At 48.8% G+C, this 25,918-nt stretch overlaps 1 protein-coding gene across 2 annotated transcripts in view; it reads left to right on the forward strand.

The window, feature by feature from the left end:
• Positions 1-4,779: 4,779 nt before the first annotated feature.
• Positions 4,780-25,918, forward strand: part of CCDC157 (coiled-coil domain containing 157) — a 58,326-nt gene continuing 37,187 nt past the window's right edge. The window contains exons 1-2 of one of the 2 annotated variants that reach the window (XM_078871157.1): positions 4,780-4,932; positions 6,000-6,054. The gene's annotated coding sequence lies outside the window, so the exon portion shown is untranslated. The remainder of the gene's footprint in view (positions 4,933-5,999; positions 6,055-25,918) is intronic. The other variant, XM_078871158.1, reaches the window with a different exon arrangement.

The following is a 25,918-nucleotide window of genomic DNA, read 5'->3' on the forward strand; positions in this document are numbered from 1 at the left end:
TCCGAGTAAAGCGACCATACACGGCAATAGGAAAAAGTCCTTAAAAATTAATGTGAAAATATTCATACGAACAGCAGTAAAGGAACATGTGCACAAGGCAAAAGTAGTTTTCAATGAATTCATTGGTAAGATTATGCAATTAACAAAATGGCTAATGGACTTGAATTGATTCGCGGGCAAGATTCCGTGATCAAAACAAAGAAATCTGAACACAATAGTATTCATACTCTTTGGTTCTTGCGGACGTTTCGATCGCAACACAAGCGGCCGTCATCAGGTGGAACCGATACAGCAGGACAACTTAATGTCGTGATTTATTTTATTTTATTGCTACCTACGTGACTTTACCAAAAGAACCAAAGAGTATGGATTCCTGCAGTCACGAAAGCTTCAAATCACAATAGTATTCCTGTGAGCGTGTAGATTCATAACATCGATGCTTATAAAGGTTTAGTGATGCTTATAAAGGTTTAGCGTCAATTAATTTTGAAAGCTATGCAATTAACGAACCGAATGACTAAAATACTTCTAAACGGTCATTCATGGAGCTTAATAGAGGCCGACCCAAACTGAATTTCTGATTTCGGCCCGAAAGCGAAACCAGACCAAAAGTAAAAAAGTAAAAAATGTACTTTTGGCCGAAGCCGAAACTGAAAGTTTAACGACACTTTCGGCCGAAACCGAAGCCGAAACCGAAAGTTTAACTACACTTTCGACCAAGGCTGAAACAGAAAGGTATATAACCGAAGTTACCGAACACAAGATTTATGAAATATGGCATGATGCAATGCTACTTTAATTAAAAATAAATCTAGAATTAATCATTCAGAGCCTGCAGTAAGAGTCGCTAAATATCAAATCTTTAGGTGTTACTTAGTAATTATATAGTTATGAAACAACAGTTTTTCCGCATTCAGCCAGACAGGCTGCCGTCTGTTGACCGGTCGTATATACATTAGCAGACCATGGTTGCGGCTGTAACCTCGCTCCCACGCTGCTGCTGCTGACGTGTGTGTGTTTGCAGCCTATCGCATAGGATTGCCTAGCGCCGACTGACCGGCCGATAGGCAGAGTGATAGATGTAGCACTAGTGTTATATTCTAAAAATAGATAATCGGTTGACATCTTTCGGCACCGAAACCGAATTTCGGTTGGCCTCTACAGCTCAATGGACCGAACAATGTTTTCCACGATCAGCTAATAGTTAACGAACCACCTTAAGATGGTCCTTTTCGAAACACAGATAACTTTTGGAGCAATCCTATTAGTCCTGCTATGTGTGTTATGTGTGTGTGGGTGTATTGTCTTCGTGCTCAACTCTTTGAATTAAGCGGGCGCCGAGGTGGGGCTTTCCTTTTACCGAGAATATCTCGGTTCCCTGCTGGGCGGTGTGTGTGGGCGTGTCATACACATGGCACTCTCTCGGTGGCAGATCCAGGCTTCACTGCTGGATGATTGTTGAGTCGGCACGATGATCGCCTTCGGCGGTGCCCGATAGCGCTCGCAGCTCGTCCGCTGGTCGCCAGCGCCGACACTCTTTCTCGAATACGCTGGTCACGCTCTTTTCTCCACTGCTAGGTGATTGAGTTGGCACGATGCTCGCCTTCGGCGGTGCCCGATAGTGCTCCCAGCTCGTCCGCTGGTCGCTAGCGCCGACACTCTCGGTTGTGTTGCGTCGATGTGTGTGTCGAACACCTGACACCTTCGCCAGCGCCGACACTCTTTCTTGGTTGCGCCGGTCACGCTCTCTCCCTTGCACCAGGCACGGTTGTAGATTCGACCTTTGCAGGAGTGTGCTCGGCTTTCGAGTCCGCACGCTCGTGGTTAATCGATAGCCGCTTCTGCTGGTCCTGTTCGATGCTCGCTTAGTCGATGCTTGGCGCTTTCCACCCTTTCTCCAGGTTGATTGCTTGTCGTTGCTCGTCACTCTTTCTCTCTTGCTGCAGCTGCTGGTGGGAGCTGGCACTCAATGTAGAATACAACTTTCAGCAATACTTCGTCTGTCAGCGCCGACACATCTCTGCAAGCCTTGTCATCCATGGTCGATTGCGGGGCCCACCCCTCGGAGCTTGCCGTAGCAAGACTAAATTGCGTGTTCGGTGTTGTTGCTTATATCTGAAATTCTCCCCCCTCTGCGCGTCTCTCGCAAAAACGGAATCCCTTTGATGTCGTTCTCCTGTGGTTGCAGCTGCTTGGTTGCCTCCCCTCTTCCCTCGTGGTTGGAATTTCTTCATGGTGTTTGCTATCTCAAGGGGATTTTAGGATTTCGGAAATTGGGCTGTTACTCTGATTGATAACAATCTTGTTAACATATAGCTTTTTAATGTGTGTATCTACCATTAACTCACCCACCTACAAACTGGCCCGATTTCTGTCTGAGACCCTGCTCCCATTCACGGGCAAGACCACCTCAGCTGTACTTAACTCAGCTCACCTTGTTTCTCTAATCAAGGACATCTCGATATCTCCAGATGATTTGCTTGTCAATTTCGATGTAGTCTCTCTGTTCACCAAGGTACCTGTGCCTGACACCATTGCAATCATTGAAGACTTGGTCCAACAGGGACTGAATCCTGATGTACCAACTTTGGTGAGGCACTGCCTAACCAACACTTCACCTGTAATGGTACATTCTACAAACAAAATGAAGGTACCCCTATGGGTTCTCCATTATCACCAGTGGTAGCAAATGTTTTCATGGAGAAATTTGAGACGGATGCCATCCAGACATCCACCCTACGTCCTTGTGGAAGAGATGCATAGATGACACGTTCGTCACCTGGCCACATGGCCATCCAGCACTGAACCAATTTTTCAACCACATCAATTCCATACACCCATCCATCAAATTCACCATGGAAGTGGAAAATGATGGCAAACTACCATTCCTGGATGTTTTGATTGAGAAGAGACCTGATGGCTCGTTGGGACAGTCTGTCTACAGGAAAGCCACCCACACTGATTCCTATCTAAAGCCTGATTCCCATCACCATCCAGCCCAGAAGAATTCCCTCATCAAACACTACACAATAGGGCCTGTTGCATCTAGGACCAGCACCACCTAGCCAGTGAGCTGGAGCATGTACACCAAGCCCTCAAGAGGAATGGATATTCAGACCACACAATCCGCAAAGCTGTATCCCCAACCATGGGGAGAGAACCATCTGAGGACCAAATCAAAACCATCACCTTGCCATACATAGCAGGGGTTACCAAGAAGATTTCAAAAATCTTGAGCAGGCACAAGAATCCGGGTTCGGTTCATCACAGTACACAAAATTCATGATTTGATCCCATCTGTGAAGGATGTGATTCCTGACATGCAATATCCTGGTGTCTACAATATAAGTTGTGTCTGCGGCAGCAGTTACATTGGGGAAACGAAACGACATGTCTCGGGCCATGTTCGCGAACATAAGGCAGATTTGAAACGCGGCAGAACCAATACCTCTGCCGTAGCTGATCACTGTTTTAACGCGGTAGGCTCACACGATATTGTTTTCTCCGAGAGCAAGGTACTCTGCAAACCTTTGGGTTACCATCAAAGATTTGTCCTTGAAGCCACCCAGATATATAAACACAGACACAATTTCAACCGACAAAACGGGTACAGACTGAGCAATCATTGGAAGGACGTTATTAACCAGGTAAAGTCTTAACTGGCTGTAATGTTTCCTTTCCACCTGCTGAGTTTTAGCAGTTATTTCCGACTCTGAGTTGCATTGCCAGGTTGGATGTCTTTGCATTGGCAGGCTGGATGTCTCACCGGCACGGCCACCGCTGCTCCTTTCCCTCGATGTGGCGGTGACGCTCGTGTTGTAGCGGACTGTGACTTGCGGTGTTTCTCTGTGTCTCTCACGATCATTTGAATTGCGGCCGGTGCACTTCTCTCTCTTCCGTTCGTTTGTACGGGTTTCTGGCCCTGCCCTCTTGCCAATCAGGCAGCCCTCCCTTCCACCCGGGTCTATATTTCGTGCCGTGTCTCGCAGCCGACTTTCTCGCCTGAAGACGGTCGCTTGCGTTGCAATCGAAATGTCGTGATCTATTATTTTATCTACGTGACTTTACCGAAAGAACCAAAGGGTATGGATTCATGAGTCGCGAAAGCTTCAAATCAAGATCCACCATAATGTATCACATGAATCACAACATATATCGCACGCAAATATCTCGCACAAACGCTGATGATCATGCCCTGCCAAGCACAACACAATGCAGCCCTTATTTGTTGTATCTGCATATGTCGCAGGTATCTGTCGCTCTGGATCTCAAATATTGTGGGAGAAAAACAGGCATAAAACAAACACAATTTTTTTGCAGAGGACGTTTTAATATATTTAACATGTCCATAACATTGATATATTGAATTCACCTTCTAAAACGGGCAAATAACGTGCGTCTATTAGCCATTGCTTGTGTCCACCTCCCATTGCTCGGAAGTTTAGTTGGTATGGTCCAAATTTGGCCGGGACACATCCCATCGTGCCAGCTTCTATCGCACGTGCCGTGGTTATGGTTGCGATTATAATGTGCATATGGTTGTGGTTGGAATGTGTTTATGGTTACGCGTTAATAATGGTTGTTATATTATAGTTACGTGATTATGGTTGCAGTTAGAATGTGCTTATGGTTATGGTCATAATATAGTTATAATTATGTTTGGGTTGTGGTTATATTGCAGATGTTGCGCTTATATAGTGGTTGTAATGTGGTAGTTATGGTTCTATTTGGTGGTTATTGTTTCGGCTATCATGTGGTTATAGTTATGTGGTTGTTGTGCTTTATATGGTTCTGGTTATGTGCTTGTAGTGGTTGTACTCCTAAAGGATGCTTCTGGGAAGTTGGAGGCAGTCGCCCTCCATCAACATAGGAACGACGCTCACAACAACGAGCGGAGTGCCATGCTGCGAAAATACAGCTAGTTCGCCTCTGGTCTGTCTCATGACCTCTCAGCGAGCCTGTGGTTATTAAGGTTGTGATGTGCTTATATTGTAGCTCATTTGTGGTTGTAAAAAAGTTCACCAGATGTTGCTAATATTGTTTACACGTGCTGTTTATATGAGCATTAACATTGCTGTTTTATGTCATTGTTTATTTGAACACGAATCGTATTGTTAATGTTGCGATGTTATTATTTTTAATGTTCTTTCAAATCGTTGATGTAGGCATAGTGTTAATGTTGATATTTCATATTATTGGAGTTGTAGACCAGCGAGTGTAATTAAGACATGAATAGCAAGACATAAAAAAAAAACAATTCATTTAACCAATGCATATGGGCTGGCAGTGGTCGTGGGAGTAAATACGACGCGATATTCTGGTAAGGGAACGCTATCCCGTTCTCCACACGCACACTCGTAGGAAGCCGTGTCATACGAGCCCCGTGTGCACGTCACCCCTCCCCCTCTTGTTATCATCTGTTTCATCCCTAACCTCTTGTTCTCAAAAGTTTTCACTAATCCTGTTCTTTGGCCGCCCCTAACCGTTCACCAATTGATTTACCGTTGAATCACTTGGCCAATCCCGTGCTCCTCCATTAAGATCTGACCTACCACAGCATTAATTAAGTTGACCTTTGTTGACCCTTACACTACAATACATAGGCAAACATTACATCTTCGCATATATGGCCCTCCACATGTTTTCCAACACATTCCATCAGCCACACGACCTTTTGTGAGTGCATGATCAGTTTTAGAATGAGCATATTTATATTGGAGGAATCCGATGAGCTATAAAGCTTTTTTCAACGATGTCCAGTATGTAAAGATATGCTGCTGAAATTACGCCCTCCCAGAAGGCCGTGTTGTTGATGAGATGGCAGATATGTGGAGGCGAATTGTCTCGTTATTTGTGTTGCTTGTACACGCTATAACGACACGAATGAATATGTATACAGTATGTCTCTGTATTGATGCAGTAGTAATGCTCATAACGTTATTCATTTTTAATCAATCCCTGCTCATCAACACGACCGCCGGCAGTGGTGTCGTTGATAGGTGACGTCACCTTAGCAACGCGTCGTCTCCATGGCAACACTTAGCGCAGCAGCAGGTAAGGCCAATGTTCAACTTTGCTGCGTGTAAAGTTTTAAAGAGAATTGCTATATATACATATATAACGAAAATGTTCGTATTTCTTAAGATGCTACGTTACAGTATGCTGACCAGTTTAACGAACGTTTGGTATGGAAATACGGTAGCTACAGTGCAGAGCGGGAAGTTTCACAGCCCGAGTACTGTATGTACAGTGTACGGGTACACTGTGCAGTTTGTAAATTAGTACATGTTCTATCCACTGATGGATGAAGACGTATATACAATCCCACGCCATTTATCAGCCCTGCGATGCCGTGGATATAGCTCGGAGACACGAAGCCGGCACCATCGTGAGATTCCGAGTTGGCATGGGGTCATAACGCAGCCCAACCCTGGTCGGCCGAGGCCTATCACAACTGCAGCAGTTCAGTAACAGCTGCTCCGGCGTGAATTCGACCTGTTTACAATGACGAGTCGTATTTTCAGTGCAGAGCAGTTTTTTTGCGAGCTCGTTAAATATCGGAATCATTCACGCAGGCAGTGTCTTGGACTGTATAGTTTCCTAAACGTCGTAGCCCTGTTAAGAAGTGTCAGTGTGCACTGTCCATGCGTTTGTGTAGCGTAGCGGTAAGAGCGCCGTACTACGAACCCGGCGAACCAGCGTTTCATTCTCGCTAACGGCCAAGACCGGTGATGATTATCTGAATCGCCCCTGAGCCTCCCCTAAGGGGAAACAAAGGCAGCCGGGCGTGGTGGCCATCCCCTCGTGTTTTGTGTTGCTCTTCATAGGTGCTCGTTAAAATAAATATCTATGAGTGCTCAACCAGTCTCAATTGAGTACCTGGTGCGGTGTTTAAACATCGCCAGTGGGGAGACAAAGGCGACCGGGCATAATGCTGGCCTTATAAAGGTGCTCACTAACAGCATTTTCCCTAGCAATCCGTTAAGGCCAGATGGAGATCTTTAGTGGCTTTGTACATAAAGTTAAGGATGGGGAGTCGATTACAGAATAATTAATTCCCGATGCCGTTTGTTAAGTTTTGGAATCAATTACTGTCCTGGCATTTTTGGTATGAAATGGAGTTGACTCCAACCCTACGATCGATTCCAAATACAGGATTGGAATGGAGATTACACAATTGTGCTTTTTATGAATAAAAAAAACATGATTAACAGTCATTAGGTCAACGTGACGTCCTGTACTAGTATATGTAGAAGGATACATTATTGGTGAGGTGGTAAATATGAAAATCGTCATTGTGTGAATTATGATAATTAGTTACATTTTAAAGTTATAGGCGTGAATTACTATTTATTACTCTTTGGGTGTGTGTGGATTGCGTTTATTTATTGGTTAGTGTTTAAATGTGTGTGTGGATTGCGTTTATTTATTGGTTAGTATTCAAGTAGTTGTGTGTGGATTGCGTTTATTTATTGGTTATGATTTTCATAATATACTTTGTATTATTTTGTTCAATATATGTAGATATCCTAAAGTTTTGATTAACATTTAGGTAACAGCCCATTCAGAACCTTAAGTTCATTCTGTTTCTATTTATATCACTTATATCTTGAATTGTTCATGCAGTATTAATCCAGAAATAGCACATTCTAAAACAAAATAAAGGGGGGGGGGGAATTGGAAATCAAAATGGATTCTGGAATTCCTAAATAACTAGTTTTTTTTTATCCTGCATTTCAACGTACAGGTAGTCCCCGATTAACACGCTCGACTTAACACGTTTTCACGCAATTTTTGGAGAATTTTCCAGAAGCGGAAAATCGCCAAGTTCCTGCGTACAATACAGTACCCTAGCGCGAGGCGTGTAAACGCGTGTAAACGGGCAGCAGCAGCGAGCCACCCCATCAGTCTTTGTTCCGCCTTGTTCGAGCTCAGACGTATGTGCGTTGTTTCTAGAAATTCTATAACTCTGCATTTACTTTAACATTTAAAATAGTGTATTCATAATGCATGGTTAGGCTGAGAAGTGTGGTGATGCTTCTAGTTGTAGTACAAGTGTAGTGAGTCCAACGGAGTCGCAGATTTCTTAGGAGCAACACATTCGCCACTAAGTGGTGGTGACGTCACCACAATGCTTGTGCCAGGCTATGTGCACCTTGAGGCCATGTGAAGTGTCGAACGCCCGCTGGCAGGAGGTCACGGGGCAAACCCAGATGGCGCAGGTCGACTGACTGAGACGACTGGGTGATGCACCACCTGTGGCCCCGACTGTGGCAACTTGCTGTGCTTTAGCCACCCGGCGCTCCGCTCGTTGTTGTGAGCGTCGCTCCTCCGCCCTCCGTTGTTGTTGGAGAGCGATTGCCTCCAACTGCCCAGTAGCGTCCTTCAGGAGCCTCCTCCACAGAGGCCGATCTTGACACCACTGGTATCAGTCATCAGCAAGTCCACTCAGCTCCACACCCTCCTGTACCACATCACTCCATATCTTCTCTAGCCTGTGCCGCGCCCGTTTAGCCCCCTCGATCCGGCCGAACAAAATCTGTTTAGGCATGCGGTGGCTGGGGATGCGGGCTTCATGACTCAGACAACGCAGCCTTGCCTGCTGGAGGAGCTCACCGATGGGACTTTGTCCACATCTTTCAAGGATTTGTGAGCTCACACAATGCAGCCTGGTTAAACCCAGGATGGATCCTAGGCAGGCCATCCTAAATGTTTATAACCGGCGAAGATCTTCCATTAGGTTCCACAATATAACCGGCGAAGATCTTCCATTAGGTTCCACAAGTTTTAGAAGCATAGAGAAGGGAGGGAATGACCGTGGCCGAGAAGACCTGAAGCTTCGTGCGGAGTGATAGAGCAGGTAGCTTCCACACAGCGTTACGCAACCGATGAAAAGATAATGCGGCTCGACTGATTAGGAGTGAGACCTCTGCTGTTAAACCGGAGCTGGTCATTAGCACACTGGCAAGGTATGGGAAACTCTCCACTATCTCCACAACCGTCCCTGACCAATTGGGAGTTGTGGGGGTGGAGTGTCCGATGGTAGAAAATACCCAGGCAGGTGCTTAGTTTTGGTGGGCCTGATGGTAAGGCTCCACCTCTTGGTGGCAAGCTCCAGGTTCAGCAGCAGCACCTCGAACTCCTCCGAGTGAGCAGCAATTAGCAGATCATTGGCATACATAACGTGGTTGAGCAATAGGGAGCCATCCCTTGACCGCACCCGGACATCGATCAGCCTCCCATTGTATCTGTACGAGATGGAAATTCTTCCGGTACAGCCATTGAAGGCTTCACTAACTACGTGGTCCAAATATATGTAAAATAAAGTGGGAGCCAGAGGACATCCCTGTTGCACCCCAAGGTGTACAGGGAATGGCTCTGACTCACGGCCACGTAGTTTGATGCGGGGCCGCTCACCATCATGAAGGTCCTTAAGGATGGTGAGCAGTGGGTCAGGAACTCGGAAAACACGAAGAACAACCCAGAGGCCAGGCCTACTGATGGTATCATAGGCCTTGAGCAGGTCAATACAGCACACACATGGACTAAGATGCACACATGGACCTACAGACACGCAAAGAAATGGACTTACAATGACTAAGATGGAAGCATGCACACACAGCGACTAACTCACACGCACATGGACTGAGACACACACAAATCGACTCACACACACACAAACACATCGACTTACACACACATATAGACTCACACACACAGACATCCACTTGAGATACAAACACATGGAGTAACACACACATATCGACGTACACACATACAACGACTCACACACAGACATACGTGGACTCACACACACATTGACGTAAACACACATGTACTTACACACACACATATGGACGAAGACACACACACACATGGACTTACACACATACATAGACTGACACACACATAGCCCTACACACATACACGTATGGACTGTGACACTCAGACATCTACTTTAGATACACAGACATAGATGAACACACACATCGACTCACACACATATGGACTGACACACATACACATGGACGTACATGCACACATCGACTGACACACATAGACACACAAACACACATTGACTTACACACTCAGATGGAGCCATGCACACACATCGACTAACACACACACATGGACTAACACACACACAGCGACTGATACGCACACAAATGGACTGACACACACACTTGGACTGACACACACACATAAACACTTTGACATACACACACAAAAAGGTGGCGTTGTCTGTTTGAAAAAGACAGACACACACATGGACTTAAAGACACGCATGGCTCTACACGCACACACATATGGACTCAAAGACACACATCGATGGGCACAGAAATCCCCGATGATGGCACAGCTATCAGTATCGCAGTACTACGTATGAGTAAATAGCGCAACGAGAGCGATGGAAACAATATAAATACATTGAAGAAATAATCAGAAATAAGTGTAAATTAAAGAGCAGCGGTACGCGCAGTTAAGTTGAGAAGCAAGCAACAGTCGAGATTATAGACTGGCAGTATGCCGACTCAATAACATAAGCATTGCTACAGTCGACATGAAAGGCTGGCAGTATATTGAGTGAGGTCAGGAAGCAGGCAACATATTATAGACTGGCATACACTGTAAATGGTGAAAAGGAAAATTAGCAGTGTAGATGATAGGTTGGCAGTGCACTGACGTTAATGAATCAGCAGGCAGCAGGCCACATCATAGACTGGCAGTAGACCGTCGCAGCATCATAAAAGCGCAGCAAAGAAAGTGAAAATTTAGCAACCAAAAATAAAAAAAGAGTTTTGTGCACACAAACATTATTATTGTAACATCTATCAACTTGTTTCATAATAGTAAGCAATGAAGCTGAGTTGTTATCTGCACGCAAACATAATAATTGTAATATGGGAAAACTTATTTGTTTAATAATAGTAAGCAATGAACGTGAGTAATTATCTGCACACAAACATTATTATAGTATGATTTGGCAACTGATTAGTTTAATAATAGTAAACAATTAAGCAGAGTTGGTATGTGCACACAAAGATAAATATTGTAATATCTGGCAATATTTGTTTCATAATAGTAAGCAATAAAGCACATTTTTTATCAGCACACAAACATTATTATAATGTTTGTCAACTAACGTGTTTAACAATAGTAAACAATGGACGTGAGTTGTTAGCATAAGAAGCAAGGAAATTTATACTTACCATAGCCGTGTCGAGGCCTTGTGCCATGCGTAGCTACCTTCCTAGCCTACATTGGCGAGGTGGCGGAGTTGGCACGTTGCCAGGCTAGGGACTGGGCCGCTACCCCCACACCCCCCCAGCATCCTCTGCCCGTGCAAGAATAATGCTATGTAAGCACTAAAAGATTATTATCTACGGAGTCTGTAGTATAAACTGGACGCATGGTGTTGGGGGCGGCAAAGAGGACATCACACTGTGAAGAAATATCCGCAGCGTTATGTGTGTATGTATTGGCTGTAAAAGACGTGAAAGGAAATGTCCCCCGTGAGGTCTAGCGAACGCGCATGACTTGGCAGGGTCTGCCCCCCACGCAATTCTCAGTTGGTACGGTCGATGTCGCGCAATAAGTAAATAATTAATAATAGAAACGGCACAAATGTGTTAATTAAACTACTTGAAAGTTTACGGATGGGAAAACGGAATAGCCTATTCCCACCGCGGGGCTTAGGGCGTGTTGCCTGGCAAAAAATGTTGTACGTGAAGGCCACCGTTCGAAAGCCAAATCCCCCGCAAGCGCGAGCGCGCGGATACTTTTATAGATAAGAAGAAAAAAAGAAGACTAGCGGGAAGTACCCGGGGTCCCCCGACGGAAAAATATATTTCAAAACTTCTCAACTTACAAACATAACATATACATACACAAATACTAAGCTATTGTGAAATCTCGGCATGCGGTTTGTCTTTCTATTTGTCTGTCAACAAAATTATAAGTAAAAAAGTTATAGAAAGTGGGGGGGTAAATAGTTAATCTAAAAGGTTTCCGAAAATTGTCGACCCCCCTGCCACCCTCAAAAAATATTTTTACCCCCGCGTAGGCATATATACCTAAATACCCTACATACAATATAGTGAGTAGGATCTAGTTACTCTATAGTAGTATCTGACTCTACAGTAGTATCTGGCTCTACAGTAATAACTGTCATAGGCCTTTGTGTCTCGAGAGACAATTTCTTTTGCACTTATGAGGTCAGCTGTAGGTTTTGCAGCGCCTAGAATGACTTAGTAGGCCAATCCTTAAGTGGCAATCCTTGCCACAACAATTGCAAGTGAATGCGGTGGCAGCTCCAGAGGTGTTTGTTGCTTGTTCTTTACGTCGCTCCCTCTTGGTCTGCCAAGCAGTGTGTCTTTTCTCCTCGCCTCTCCTGAGGTCTGTTTTCACAGCTTGCTGCCAGCTGAGTCGGTCACCGGCAGTTTTCTCCCAGTCATTTGGGTTGATGTCGCAGCTCTTCATGTCCCGTTTACAGTCATCTTTAAAGCGCAGGACCGGGCGACCAGTGACCCGTGTGCCTGATGCCAGCTCGCCATACAAGATATCCTTGGGTATTCTGCCACCCTGCATGCGGCGCACATGTCCAAGCCATCTCAGGCGCATATGACTGAGTAGAGAGTACATGCTGGGAATGTTGGCCAAGTTGAGGACTGAGGTGTTTGGAATGCGATCTTGCCATCTGATACCGAGGATGCACCTGAGACATCGGAGGTGAAATGTGTTTAGTCCATGTTCTTGATGGGCGTATGTTGTCCGGGACTCTGATCCATAGAGGAGGGTGCTAAGGACGCAGGCCCGATACACCTGTACTTTGGTGTTGAGCGTTAGAGATTTGTTCTCCCACACTCTTTTGGTCAACCTGAACATAGCTGTAGACGCCTTCCCAATGCGCTTGTCAATCTCTGTAACAAGGGACAAATTGCAGGTGATGGTAGAACCCAAGTAGGTGAAGTCCTGAACGACTTCCAGGGTGTAGCTGCCAATATTTATGGAAGGGGTGTCTCTGACATCCTGGCCCATGACATTGGTCTTTTTCAGACTGATTGTCAGGCCAAAGTTGTTGCAGGCATTGGCAAGGTGGTCGATGAGTGTCTGCAGACCTTGTTCTGTGTGAGCTATCAGCGCGGCATCATCAGCAAATAGGAGTTCTCTGAAGAGGACTTTGCAGACATTGGTTTTGGATCTGAGACGGCCAAGATTGAAGAGTTTACCATCAGATCTTGTATGGACAAAGACTCCCTCTTCTGCTGTCCCAAAGGCATGAGTGAGCATAAGTGAGAAAAAGATGCCAAACAGTGTTGGGGCAAGCACGCACCCCTGCTTTACACCGCTGAGTATGGGAAATTCCTCTGAGGTGGTGCCGCTGTGTTGTATTGTTCCTTTCATGTTGTCATGGAAAGAAGAGATGACTGCCAGCAGCTTTGGTGGGAAGCCGATTACTTTGAGGAGTTTGAAAAGGCCTTCCCTACTGATGAGGTCAAAGGCTTTTGTAAGATCAATGAATGCCAAGTACAGGGGCATTCTCTGTTCTCGACATTTCTCCTGTAGCTGATGCAAGGAGAAGAGCATGTCAATTGTGGACCTTCCTGCTTTGAAGCCACACTGAGCCTCAGGATACGTCCTCTCAGCTAGTATCTGTAACCTGCTGAGGAACACACGGGCAAAGGTTTTCCCCACGATGCTCAGCAGGGAGATGCCATGGTAGTTATTGCAGTCCCCACGGTCACCCTTGTTTTTATATAGGGTGATGATGTTGGAGTCTCTCATGTCTTGAGGCATTGCTCCTTCTTCCTTGCACTGGCAGAGAAGTTCATGGAGTTTTGTGAGGACGGCGGGTTTCGCACATTTCAGTACCTCTGGTGTGATGCCGTCCTGTCCTGGGGACTTGCCGCTTGTAATAACTACTGACTGCAGTAGTATCTAATGATAAACGTTTTTGGTTTAAATCGCATTATTTATAAATGTGTCGTAACCCTCCACTACCCGACATGTGACTTTACCGAAAGAACCAAAAATATGAATCCCTGCAGTCACGAAAGCTTTGATGTGAATCTGCATTCAGATAAGCATCAGTGTGCGTTCGCTTTCTGTAAATGCTGTTATTTTATCATTTAGGCCATGTCCAAGCAAAATATCTAGGAACGGGAGTGTGTTATTCACCTCCATTTCCATGGTGAACTGGATGGCCGGGTTTTGTGCATTGAGATGATTTAGAAAATCATTAAGTGTATGTTTACCATGTGGCCAGACAACCAAAGTGTCATCCACATATCTAAACCAAAAAGATGGTTTTAATGTACTCGAGGCAAGTGCTCTTGTTTAAAAGTTTTCCATGTACAGATTTGCTATAGCAGGAGATAAAGGAGAGCCCATTGCTGCCCCTTCCTTTTGTTTAAAGAAATCATCACGCATTAATTCACTCATCATACACTCACTCATCATACGCTAACTCACTCATCATATGCTGACTTACACATCATACACTCACTCACACAACCACTGACCCAATCACTCATCATACACTAATTCACTCATCATACACTCACTCATCATACGCTGACTCACTGATCATACGCTGTGTCACACAACCACTGACCCATTCACTCATCATAGACTAATTCACTCATCATACACTCACTCATCATACGCTGACTCACTCACACATCATACACTCACTCACACACCCACTGACCCATTCACTCATCATACACTAATTCACTCATCATACACTTACTCATCATACTCTGACTCACTCATACGCTGACTCACACAACCACTGACCCATTCACTCATACACTAATTCGCTCATCATACACTCATTCATCATACGCTGACTCACTCATCATATGCTGACTCACACAACCACTGACCCATTCACTCATCATAGACTAATTCACTCATCATACACTCACTCATCATATGATTACTCACTCATCATACGCTGACTCACTCACACATCATACACTCACTCGCACAACCACTGACCCATTCACTCATCATAGACTAATTCACTCATCATACACTCACTCATCATACGATGACTCACAGATCATACACTCACTCACACTACCACTGACTCGCTCACACTGGGAGTGTCATGCTGCCAGCTATGGCTGCAAGTTTGGTCGTACATGTTATGTATATCGTTTATTGTTAAATGATAATCACAGTTCCTATGATTACTGTTGTTACATTGTTTTTATAGCTTCATTTTTGTGATTTAGAAAACATGGTTAATCTATGTTATGATTGTTGTTGTTTGACTTGCATCACCTTGGGATTTGAGCACACAGCGTTGTAATACGTTTTCTTTAATGATTTGCTGGTTTATCCAGGATGTTTCTGTTGCGCGACGTCACTTCAAGACGATTTTAAGATAATCTACAACCTGTGATTCCTTTGCGCGATTTAAAGCATCGATTCTTGGCATGCTTGGGTTTTATTTTAAATGAGTTTTATTTTCATTTGTATGTTATGTTTTTAAGTTTTCAGAAGTTTTAAAATCTATTTTTGCCCCGGGCAACGCTGGGTATTTCCCGCTAGTAGCAGTATATATCGACTCTAGCACAACGTCCTCACCTGACAGTGCCGTGGCGACGCCTAGTCCCGTGCAGAGCCCCCGGTCTCGCCTAGATTGCCCAGCCGGCTGAGGCTGGGGGCTGGACCGCGATGTCAACCCCACCGTCCGAGAGCCAAATTCCCCGCGAGCGAGTGTACGCAGACAGATAGACGGACAGACAGATAAAGAATGCTTTTTATAGGTTAGATTTGCACAACATACTCCAGGGCTATTAACACAACATAACCTCGAGTGGTGACCACCCAACTAACCACGCTACGGCAGAACTAGACGTGGTTCCACTATCCCGGTCCGGACCACAAGCTGGGTCCCGGACCGCGTGGCTGGAGGCTTCTTCAAGCTTGACGTGGATCTTCTGCCTCTCCAACAGTAAGAACCCCGAGCCCCTCACAGGGCCCCCCCTTATATCGCGCCGGTGTGGGGCTGGCTCTGCCACTCACCTAGCCCACCTACTCGATCTCTCTCGTTCTTGCCTGAAGGCTCTCGAGAGTTCTTCCCGGACCATGTGACCACCGAATGGCCCCCTCCACCGGTGGCCCCCCTCCAGTATCATCTGGTCACATGTGTAGTACCGTTGAGGACGCGTGCACACCCGAGTAGAGGCACACGTATTTATTTCACAACAGTCACTGGGGACATACAGTACTGGAGGGGGTATCGGCCCCCTCACCCGGATAGCTGGGAACACACGGCTAGCTACCCCTAGCCTGCCTCCTAATCCTCCAAATACTGGGCTCGGGGAGGCTGTCTGGCCCGACACTGGTCAGTCGGGCTACGGTACCCGGAGTCCCAGAGTCCTGGCTCTGGTTCACGGGACCACGCTGCTGGCTCGGTCCTGCGCGGCCCTGACAAGGGCGGCGTCCCAGGGGAGTCCAGGGCTCTAGCTAGGCAGTCTTCGGTCTTCAAGAGTTTTCTTAAACATTCTGCCCCGAGCCCTCTGACACATCCCCCTTTATACTCCACCCCCGCTGAGGGGTGGGGCCCCGGGCTGCCTGGTGCGGACGTCGTTGAGAGCACCCCCCCCGTGCACTCACGTAGCCCCGCCCACTGTGTTTGTTTCCCATAAGCTGCCATGCATAACGGCTCTCTCTCTAACACCCCTACACATACAGCTCCTCCGTAACACCCCTACATCACCCCCCCCTGTACAGCTCGCAGCCGTCCTGGCTGCAACCTTGACAATAAAAGTTTATTCACCCCTCGATCCCCCAGCGTGTGCCTCATTTTTACAACAATAACGCAACGAGAAGAACAACAGGAAGGGAAAATAACTCGACGCACCCCACCCCCGAATAAATACGAAATCCGTACAACCAACGTATATACATTTTTTTCAGGAAACCCCCCAGCACACACACAACACACAGCGAACACAACATTCGTACAATGCAATGTGCCAGGAGCACACCACCGACGCCGCACACAGTGAGCATAACATGTGAACGTACACAGGAAAAAAATATTTAAAAAAAAAAAATTCTTTTTTTCCTTTTTTTCCCATTTTCACTCCGTGCGTCACAAGAGTCTGCGCATTTTTGCGCGCGTCCTCGCCGCAGGCCCGTCACACGGGATAACCCCGGCCGGCAGGCCGTCGGGTGGCAAGTGTCCATCTCCGAGTGAGTCTGTTGTTGACGTCGCAAGACCCTCGGCATCCCCCGTGGGGGTCATCGGGCGTGAGCCCGTCACTCCCGGTGCACCTGGGGGCGGGACAGCCGGCAACGTGTCAGGCGAGAGCAGCGGAGACGAACTCTTTGAGTCGGTCGCCCCCCCACATGTTTGGCCACGCGCGTGTGTAGTGGGACCTCGCACCGCAACGAAGGGTTTGAGCCTGGAGGGGTGTACAAACCACCGGCGCTTCCCCCATTTAATGCGTACGCACTGAGGTCTCAGGACCTCAACCACCTCGACGGGGCCCCGCCACGGCCGCACCAGTTTTGAGGAGGTCGCGAGTGGTACCTGGGGACAGTGCAGCCATGCCCTGTCCCCCGGCTTCCACTGTAGCACATGCGCGCGACCCAGTCTGAGGCGCTCATTAGCCCTCTGCCGCATGTCAGAATTCTGCATGGCAGCATCCCGCGCCTCTGTCAATTTTTCCAGGTTAAATTTAACATGTTCGGCCAATTGAGTTTTTCCCTGTGGCGCTGGGATCTGCAGCTGGGCCCGAACAGGTGGGTCATGTTCGCGGCCATACATAAGGAAGAAGGGGGAAAATCCCGTCGCCGCATGGGGGGCCAATCTGTACGCTGCCAGGACCCCCTGAATTTTCAAGTCCCAATCTGTCTGTGAGTCCGAAACCTGCTGTGACAACATCGACGTGATGGTACGATGCAACCGCTCGACCATCCCGTCGGTTTGTGGGTGATATGGAGAGGTACGAATCTTTTTTGTGCCCAGGATCTCACAGACCTGTTGGAGCAATTTGCCAGAAAAATTTTTACCCTGGTCGGTCAGCAGCCACTCGGGAGCACCTTTGTCAAGGACATATCCCTGGACAAAGGCCTCCACGATGGCTGCTGCCGACTGGTTGGCCAGGGGCCAGGCCATAGGCCAGCGCGTGAAGTACTCCACCCCGGTTAACAAATATCTATTTCCCCTGGGGGTGGCGGGGAACGGTCCCAGAATATCCAGCGCGACAAGTTCGTTCACCCGGGAGACCCTGATAGACTGCAGGGGCGGGTTCGACTCCCTCGCTGGTGGTTTCCGCTGCGCACACCTAGGCCACGACCCTAACAGATCCCCGACATCCCTTGTCATGCCCGGCCAAAAAAAATCAAGTTGGAGCAAGGCCAGGGTCTTTTGGGTTCCCAGGTGGAGGAGGCGCTCGTGAGCGGCCCACATCACCCTACCCCGTAACCCCGAAGGGACCACCAGCCGGTGTCGATGGGATTTCCCGTCCCAATGCATTAACAACCCACCGAGCATTTCCCATGCGTCGGCATCACCCCTCCCCCGCCCCCGGTCCCCGACGCAGCGGCGCAACGCAAGGAGGGAGGTATCTTCCATCTGCAAACGCCCCCATTCCGTGGCAGGCAACCCCAACAGGGAATCAGATCCCTGTTGTGCGATGGAATTCGTCATTGACGCTGCGTCGTCAGCAGCCGCCAAGACCGGAACAGGCATTTCACCAGGATGCCTGCACCGACCCGACCCCAGGAGGCATGCGCATTCGGGGGTGGTTGGCATGCGCGACAGAGCGTCCGCGTTGGTGTGGCGAATGCCCTTACGGTACGTGGTCTCAAAATCAAAATCCTGGAGAACCTCCAGCCATCGAGACAATTGTCCCGATGGTTGTTGGACTCGCAGGGCGTACTGTAGCGCCGCATGGTCTGTACGGACGGTGAAACGCTGCCCGTACAGATATGGCCGGTACTGCTGGATGAAATAGACAATTGCCAGCAGTTCCCGACGGGTGACACAATATCTTTGCTCCGCTGGAGACAACACTCGACTACCGTACGCGACCACCCGTTCCACGCCCTCAACCACCTGGCAAAAGCACGCCCCCAATACCTGTGTTGCTCGCGTCGGTATCGAGCACAAAGGGTTTTGAAAAATCGGGATAAACCAGGGGAGGGGCATTAACCAGAGCGTCCCGAAGGGAGCGGAACGCAGCCTCCTCCTCCTGTCCCCAATGGAAGCGGACCCCCTTTGACGTCAAAGCGTGCAGGGGCTTAGCAATGGTGGCAAAGTCCGCGACAAAGCGTTGGTAATATGACGCGAAACCAACGAAGCTCCTGACCTCTCCCACCGAGGTGGGAGTCAGCCAGGAGCTGACGCACTGCGTTTTGGCGGGATCGGTAGCAATACCCGAGCGTCCAACGATGTGCCCCAAATAACGTACCGATTCGCGCAATAAATGACACTTTTGGGGTCTAAGTTTCAAATTAGCAGCCCGCATTTTGAGGAAAATGGCCCGCAACCTCTGGAGATGCTCGTCAAATGTTCTGCTAAAGACGATAACGTCATCCAAATAGATTAAACACGAATCCCACTGCAATCCAGCCAAAACCAATTCCATCAATCGCTGGAAAGTCGCCGGCGCCGAGTGTAATCCCATCGGCAACCGGTTAAATTGGAAGAGACCATGTGGTGTACGGAATGCAGTTTTAGGCTTAGATTCATCGTCCAGAGGAAGCTGCCAGAATCCCGAAAGCAAATCCAATGTGGAGAAGAATCGCGCCCCCGCCAAGGCGTCCAGCGATTCGTCAATACGGGGAAGCGGGTATGCGTCAGCAACGGAAATTTTGTTGAGGCGGCGAAAATCGACGCAAAACCGCAACGATCCATCCTGTTTCTTAACCAGAACGATCGGCGCTCCCCACGGGCTGGTAGAGGGAGAAATGATGTCGGCGGCTAACATGTCATCAACAGCCGATTTGACATGGTCCTTCTCGGCGGGACTCAGCCGGAAGGGATTTTGGCGTATGGGCGCGCTGTCACCCGTATCAATATGGTGACGCAGCAAATGGGTACAGCCTAAATCGAATTTGTTCTGACTGAACACGTCGGCAAATTCGCGCAGGAGTGTCCTAAGTTTTTGACGCTCTACATCCGACAGGTCCGTCGATCCCGCACAAAGCGCCTCAAGCCACCCTTCATCGGTGTCCGAATGTGGAAGCGGCAGAGTGGCAGTGCCAACGTGATTGGCGACAGGTTCCTCGCAGGGCACCGGCATTGCATGAGCAAGCACGGTCCCTTGAGGAATTACCACGGCCTGCGACCCCACATTGAGGACCGCGATGAAAGGGTCCCCGTCCCCCCTTACGATGGTCTGGGCGGGAATTAAAAGCGGCCCGCTAACCCCGGCCCTAGATGGCCCCAGCAGGACACCCTGGTCCCCAACACCCTTAGCGAAGGGCCTACGAAGTTTTAGGGGCACCAACATTTGTGCCCCCGGCGGCACGCGAACCGTTTGAACGACAAACGCCGGTACCGTCGCGAACGCCGACCGAGCCGCAGTAGGGGAAGGCAAAAACGCCATCCGTCGTCCCGACGGGAGCTCAATGCAACCTTGATCAATCAAAATCCGAATTGGCATTTTGCCCAAGAAGTCCGTCCCCAGCAGGCACGGAACCGCCAGCGAGGAGGAAACAAAAATGGGGCCGGACAATTTAATATCACCGATCGAAATTTGTGCGCGAATCTGACCCATGATACCCAATGAGCCCCCGTTAGCAGCGTAGAATGGGACATTAACCGGTAGCAAAGGACGACTCTGGATGGGGAGAATGTTGTATATGAGTTCCGAAATGATAGTCGCCGACGCTCCTGTATCGACGAGGATACGCACTTCGACCCCGTCAATGTGCCCTACTACGGCCGACGACCCCGACGACGCCGCCACAACGCGGTGGGCCAACACGGACCACTGCCTGGGTTCGATTTGGGTCCCCATAGTGGTGCGTGTTGGCCCGACGGTGCGCAATGTTGGCCCCCCGTTCGTTGCGGTGTGCTTGTGTGTAACGGGTGTGTGCTTTGGCCAAACATGTGGGGTGCCGCGAACACGCCGGGTCATGTTGATGGAGCTTGGAAGGAGGAGGAGGGCCGGCGTCCCGGCGAGGCGTCGTCCCCCGCTGTCGAGGAGAGCGGCACCCCGAGGCGACGTGGCCCCGGATGCCACAGTTATAGCAGCGCGGGAGCGCAGGCGGTGATGACGGACGGTCGGAGCGGCCCGACCCATCCCGGCCCGCCCGTACTCCCACCCTCTGCTGCTGTCGGAAGTCGGCGGCGTAGACCTCCTCCGTCGGGGTGGTGACGGCAGCCACCGTACGCCCGGCCGCTGCCCTGCTGGCCTTCCGTCGCTGTGACAGGAGGTTAGCGTGGAGGAGCCGCGCCGCCTGGAGGGAACCCATTTCCGTGTCCTCCTGTGCGACGATGGCGATGTCCAGGTCGTCCGCCAGCAGAAGAATTTTCTCAGTGACCATCGCGTCCACGCCTTGGTCATCCATACGAGGGAAGGCCGTCTTTGCCAACGCCAGAAGGCTCGTACGGTAGGCGAGGGGCGACTCCTTTGCACCCCGCTGGCGATCGTAAAATCGCTGTCTGCATTCCGCCGAAGGTCCGTAGACCCCAGCCAGCAACTGCAGCGCCATCTGAAGAGTGGAGCGCTTGTCCCTCGGTGCCGACGTAAGAGCGGCGAGGGCGTCACCGTCGAGGAGCGCCGGCAGCGCGCAGAGGGCTTCGGCGTCCGACCACCCCGCCATTTCTTGGTGCGCGAGGAAGCGCCGCTGGAACCCCCCCCAGTCGCCCTCCTCAGCTACAAACTCTTTCAGCGGGGGCAGCCTTTGGTGTAGCGCAGCGATCGCCGTGGAGGCCCGCGCTTTGCTGTCCCCGCAACTCGGCTGAGCGTCGGCACGAACGACAGATGGAATCGCCTGTCGCGCTGATGGTGACGCTCCGTCTGTTGGTGGTGACGCGGCAGCCCCTGCGAGGCCGATGTCGGACCCCAGGTTGAGGCTGGCCATGCCCTCGGCAGCTGCTGCGGCGATGGCGGGAGATTCAAAGTTGTAGTCAGTAGAAATGGCGGGAAGGCGCAACGGTCGTCGGCCGTCCTCGCCCCGCGGCGGTCCAGCAGCCCCCAGCCGAGTGATGCTCTCGAGTGTGGCAGCAGCAGCATACAGCAGCTCCGCCAGCCTCGCGTGCGCCAGCCGAAGTCCGTCGGATGGCGACTCCCCTTCCTCCCGATGCCCCGGTAAGGATGCATTCGGCCCCGGCTGCTCGTTGCCTCCATCAGCCGTCTCTGGCACCGCACTTCCCGCGGTGTCCTCCGCCTCCTGCACCCCGGCCCGAGCTGTTCGGCGCGTGTCCATGTTCGTTGTTGTTCACTTCTGTCACCAGATGTAGTACCGTTGAGGACGCGTGCACACCCGAGTAGAGGCACACGTATTTATTTCACAACAGTCACTGGGGACATACAGTACTGGAGGGGGTATCGGCCCCCTCACCCGGATAGCTGGGAACACACGGCTAGCTACCCCTAGCCTGCCTCCTAATCCTCCAAATACTGGGCTCGGGGAGGCTGTCTGGCCCGACACTGGTCAGTCGGGCTACGGTACCCGGAGTCCCAGAGTCCTGGCTCTGGTTCACGGGACCACGCCGCTGGCTCGGTCCTGCGCGGCCCTGACAAGGGCGGCGTCCCAGGGGAGTCCAGGGCTCTAGCTAGGCAGTCTTCGGTCTTCAAGAGTTTTCTTAAACATTCTGCCCCGAGCCCTCTGACACATCACCCTTTATACTCCACCCCCGCTGAGGGGTGGGGCCCCGGGCTGCCTGGTGCGGACGTCGTTGAGAGCACCCCCCCCGTGCACTCACGTAGCCCCGCCCACTGTGTTTGTTTCCCATAAGCTGCCATGCATAACGGCTCTCTCTCTAACACCCCTACACATACAGCTCCTCCGTAACACCCCTACACATGTCCCCAGGTCAGCCAGAGTATAATGCCCCCAACGTAACCCTAGCTGGCTGACACTCTCTCGCTCTCTCAACAGGAGCCCGCACCGTATGCTATGCGTGGTGCCACCGCGCTTAACCAGCGCTCACCCAAGGCCCCACTAGGACTGGTACTACACCCCGTGTCCGGGGTGTACACACAACAGTATACATCCCACCGTGGCCTCACAGGCCCGGCACCACACAGTGATATTCCCAGTCACTACACCAGTACAAGGAAGAAAGTGGTAATGGCATTGGTGCACTACACCCCTGCTGCACTTATCCGTTTTCTATTCTTACGTTTTGTCTTTATCTTCCACCCAAGTCAGCTCGCATACATAGACTACGGTATTCTTTACATTAGGTTACCTTCATCATTGTTTCTTTTCTTTTTTAATGTTATGCATGAAAATATACATAAAAATGCAACAATAAAAAGCATTAACCAAAATATAGTCATAATAAATCGGTAATAATGATGAATTTGTCGATCAAGTTGGGGGCTTTGAATGCAACACCCCCTATTTACATTATTTCTTATGGGAAATCAGTGATCGATTTACACGATTTCTCCTTCCACAAAGAATTTCAAGAACGCATTGTGGTTATCGGGGACTACCTGTACTGTAATTAAACTTCCAAAGACTTTGCCCAACAAGTTCGTTACAGGATGATGCTAAATTCTATAATGAATTGTGAAACTCGTGGCATGACACCTATATCACAATTGGGATACAATTAATGAAAAAAAACAAGCAGCCATAAAAAATGACTTCAATAGAATTATTGACAATGCATAGGATAAACAACGCAAGGTGCTGCTGCACTCCAACCACCCATCAACTAGTTAACCAGGTCTGTGCAGAGTACTTGCAACATTTTTCGCCAATAAGATTTGCCCGAAGATGCTGAAGAGTGAATCCACAACATTTACAATTTGAGTACGACGTTTTGCTGGTAATGGTAGGTTTATTTGAACAGTGAGATACAGAATAACAACAACAAAATCCAGAAAAACGCATGTCAAAAATGTTCTAAATTGATTTGCATTTTAATGAGGGAAATAAGTATTTGAACCCCTCTCAATCAGAAAGATTTCTGGCTCCCAGGTGTCTTTTATACAGGTAACGAGCTGAGATTAGGAGTACGCTCTTAAAGGGAGTGCTCCTAATCTCAGCTTGTTACCTGTATAAAAGACACCTGTTCACAGAAGCAATCAATCAATCAGATTCCAAATTCTCCACCATGGCCAAGACCAAAGAGCTCTCCAAGGATGTCAGGAACAAGATTGTAGACCTATAACACAAGGCTGGAATGGGCTACAAGACCATCGCCAAGCAGCTTGGTGAGAAGGTGACAACAGTTGGTGGGATTATTCGCAAATGGAAGAAACACAAAAGAACTGTCAATCTCCCTCGGCCTGGGGCTCCATGCAAGATCTCACCTCGTGGAGTTGCAATGATCATGAGAACGGTGAGGAATTAGCCCAGAACTACACGGGAGGATCTTGTCAATGATCTGAAGGCAGTTGGGACCATAGTCACCAAGAAAACAGTTGGTAACACACTACACCGTGAAGTACTGAAATCCTGCAGCGCCCGCAAGGTCCCCCTGCTCAAGAAAGCACATATACATACCCGTCTGAAGTTTGCCAATGAATATCTGAATGATTCAGAGGACAACTGGGTGAACGTGTTGTGGTCAGATGAGACCAAAATGGAGCTCTTTGGCATCAACTCAACTTGCCGTGTTTGGAGGAGGAGGAATGCTGCCTATGACCCCAAGAACACCATCCCCACCGTCAAACATGGAGGTGGAAACATTATGCTTTGGGGTTGTTTTTCTGCTAAGGGGACAGGGCAACTTCACCGCATCAAAGGGACGATGGACGGGGCCATGTACCGTCAAATCTTGGGTGAGAACCTCCTTCCTTCAGCCAGGGCATTGAAAATGGGTCGTGGATGGGTATTGCAGCATGACAATGACCCAAAACACACGGCCAGGGCAACAAAGGAGTGGCTCAAGAAGAAGCACATTAAGGTCCTGGAGTAGCCTAGCCAGTCTCCAGACCTTAATCCCATAGAAAATCTGTGGAGGGAGCTGAAGGTTCGAGTTGCCAAACGTCAGCCTCGAAACCTTAATGACTTGGAGAAGATCTGCAAAGAGGAGTAGGACAAAATCCCTCCTGAGATGTGTGCAAACCTGGTGGCCAACTACAAGAAACGTCTGACCTCTGTGATTGCCAACAAGGGTTTTGTCACCAAGTACTAAGTCATGTTTTGCAGAGGGGTCAAATACTTATTTCCCCCATTAAAATGCAAATCAACTTATAACATTTTTGTAATGCGTTTTTATGGATTTTGTTGTTGTTATTCTGTCTCTCACTGTTCAAATAAACCTACGATTAAAATTATAGACTGATCATTTCTTTGTCAGTGGGCAAACGTACAAAATCAGCAGGGGATCAAATACTTTTTTCCAAATTATAAATTACATTCTGCAATTTCGATTTAAAGCTTTCGTGACTGCAGGGATTCATCTTCTTGGTTCTTTCGGTAAAGTCACGTAGAATGGAAATAATAAAATAATAAAAATAAAATAATTCTCACGACGTTTCGGCCACAACGCAAGCAGCCGTCCTCAGGTGAAGACCAGGTCTGTCGGGGAGACAGCGTCTGAATGAACAACACCACGCTTGGAGCGTATATTTAAGCTGGGTTGGAAGGGGGCGCCTTGACAAAAGAATTTGCATATCAAGAGGAATTTAGCATATTTATGGGAAATGCAGGTATGTGATTAGTACTACTTGTGAAATGCGTAGGAGGTGGGCGGGGGGGTTTCAAAGTCATATTATGCCCGTGCATTATGCAGGATTAGCAGCATCAAAGGGAG

This window comes from Lampetra fluviatilis, chromosome 31 (assembly GCF_964198595.1).
Source record: "Lampetra fluviatilis chromosome 31, kcLamFluv1.1, whole genome shotgun sequence".
NCBI lineage: Eukaryota > Metazoa > Chordata > Hyperoartia > Petromyzontiformes > Petromyzontidae > Lampetra > Lampetra fluviatilis.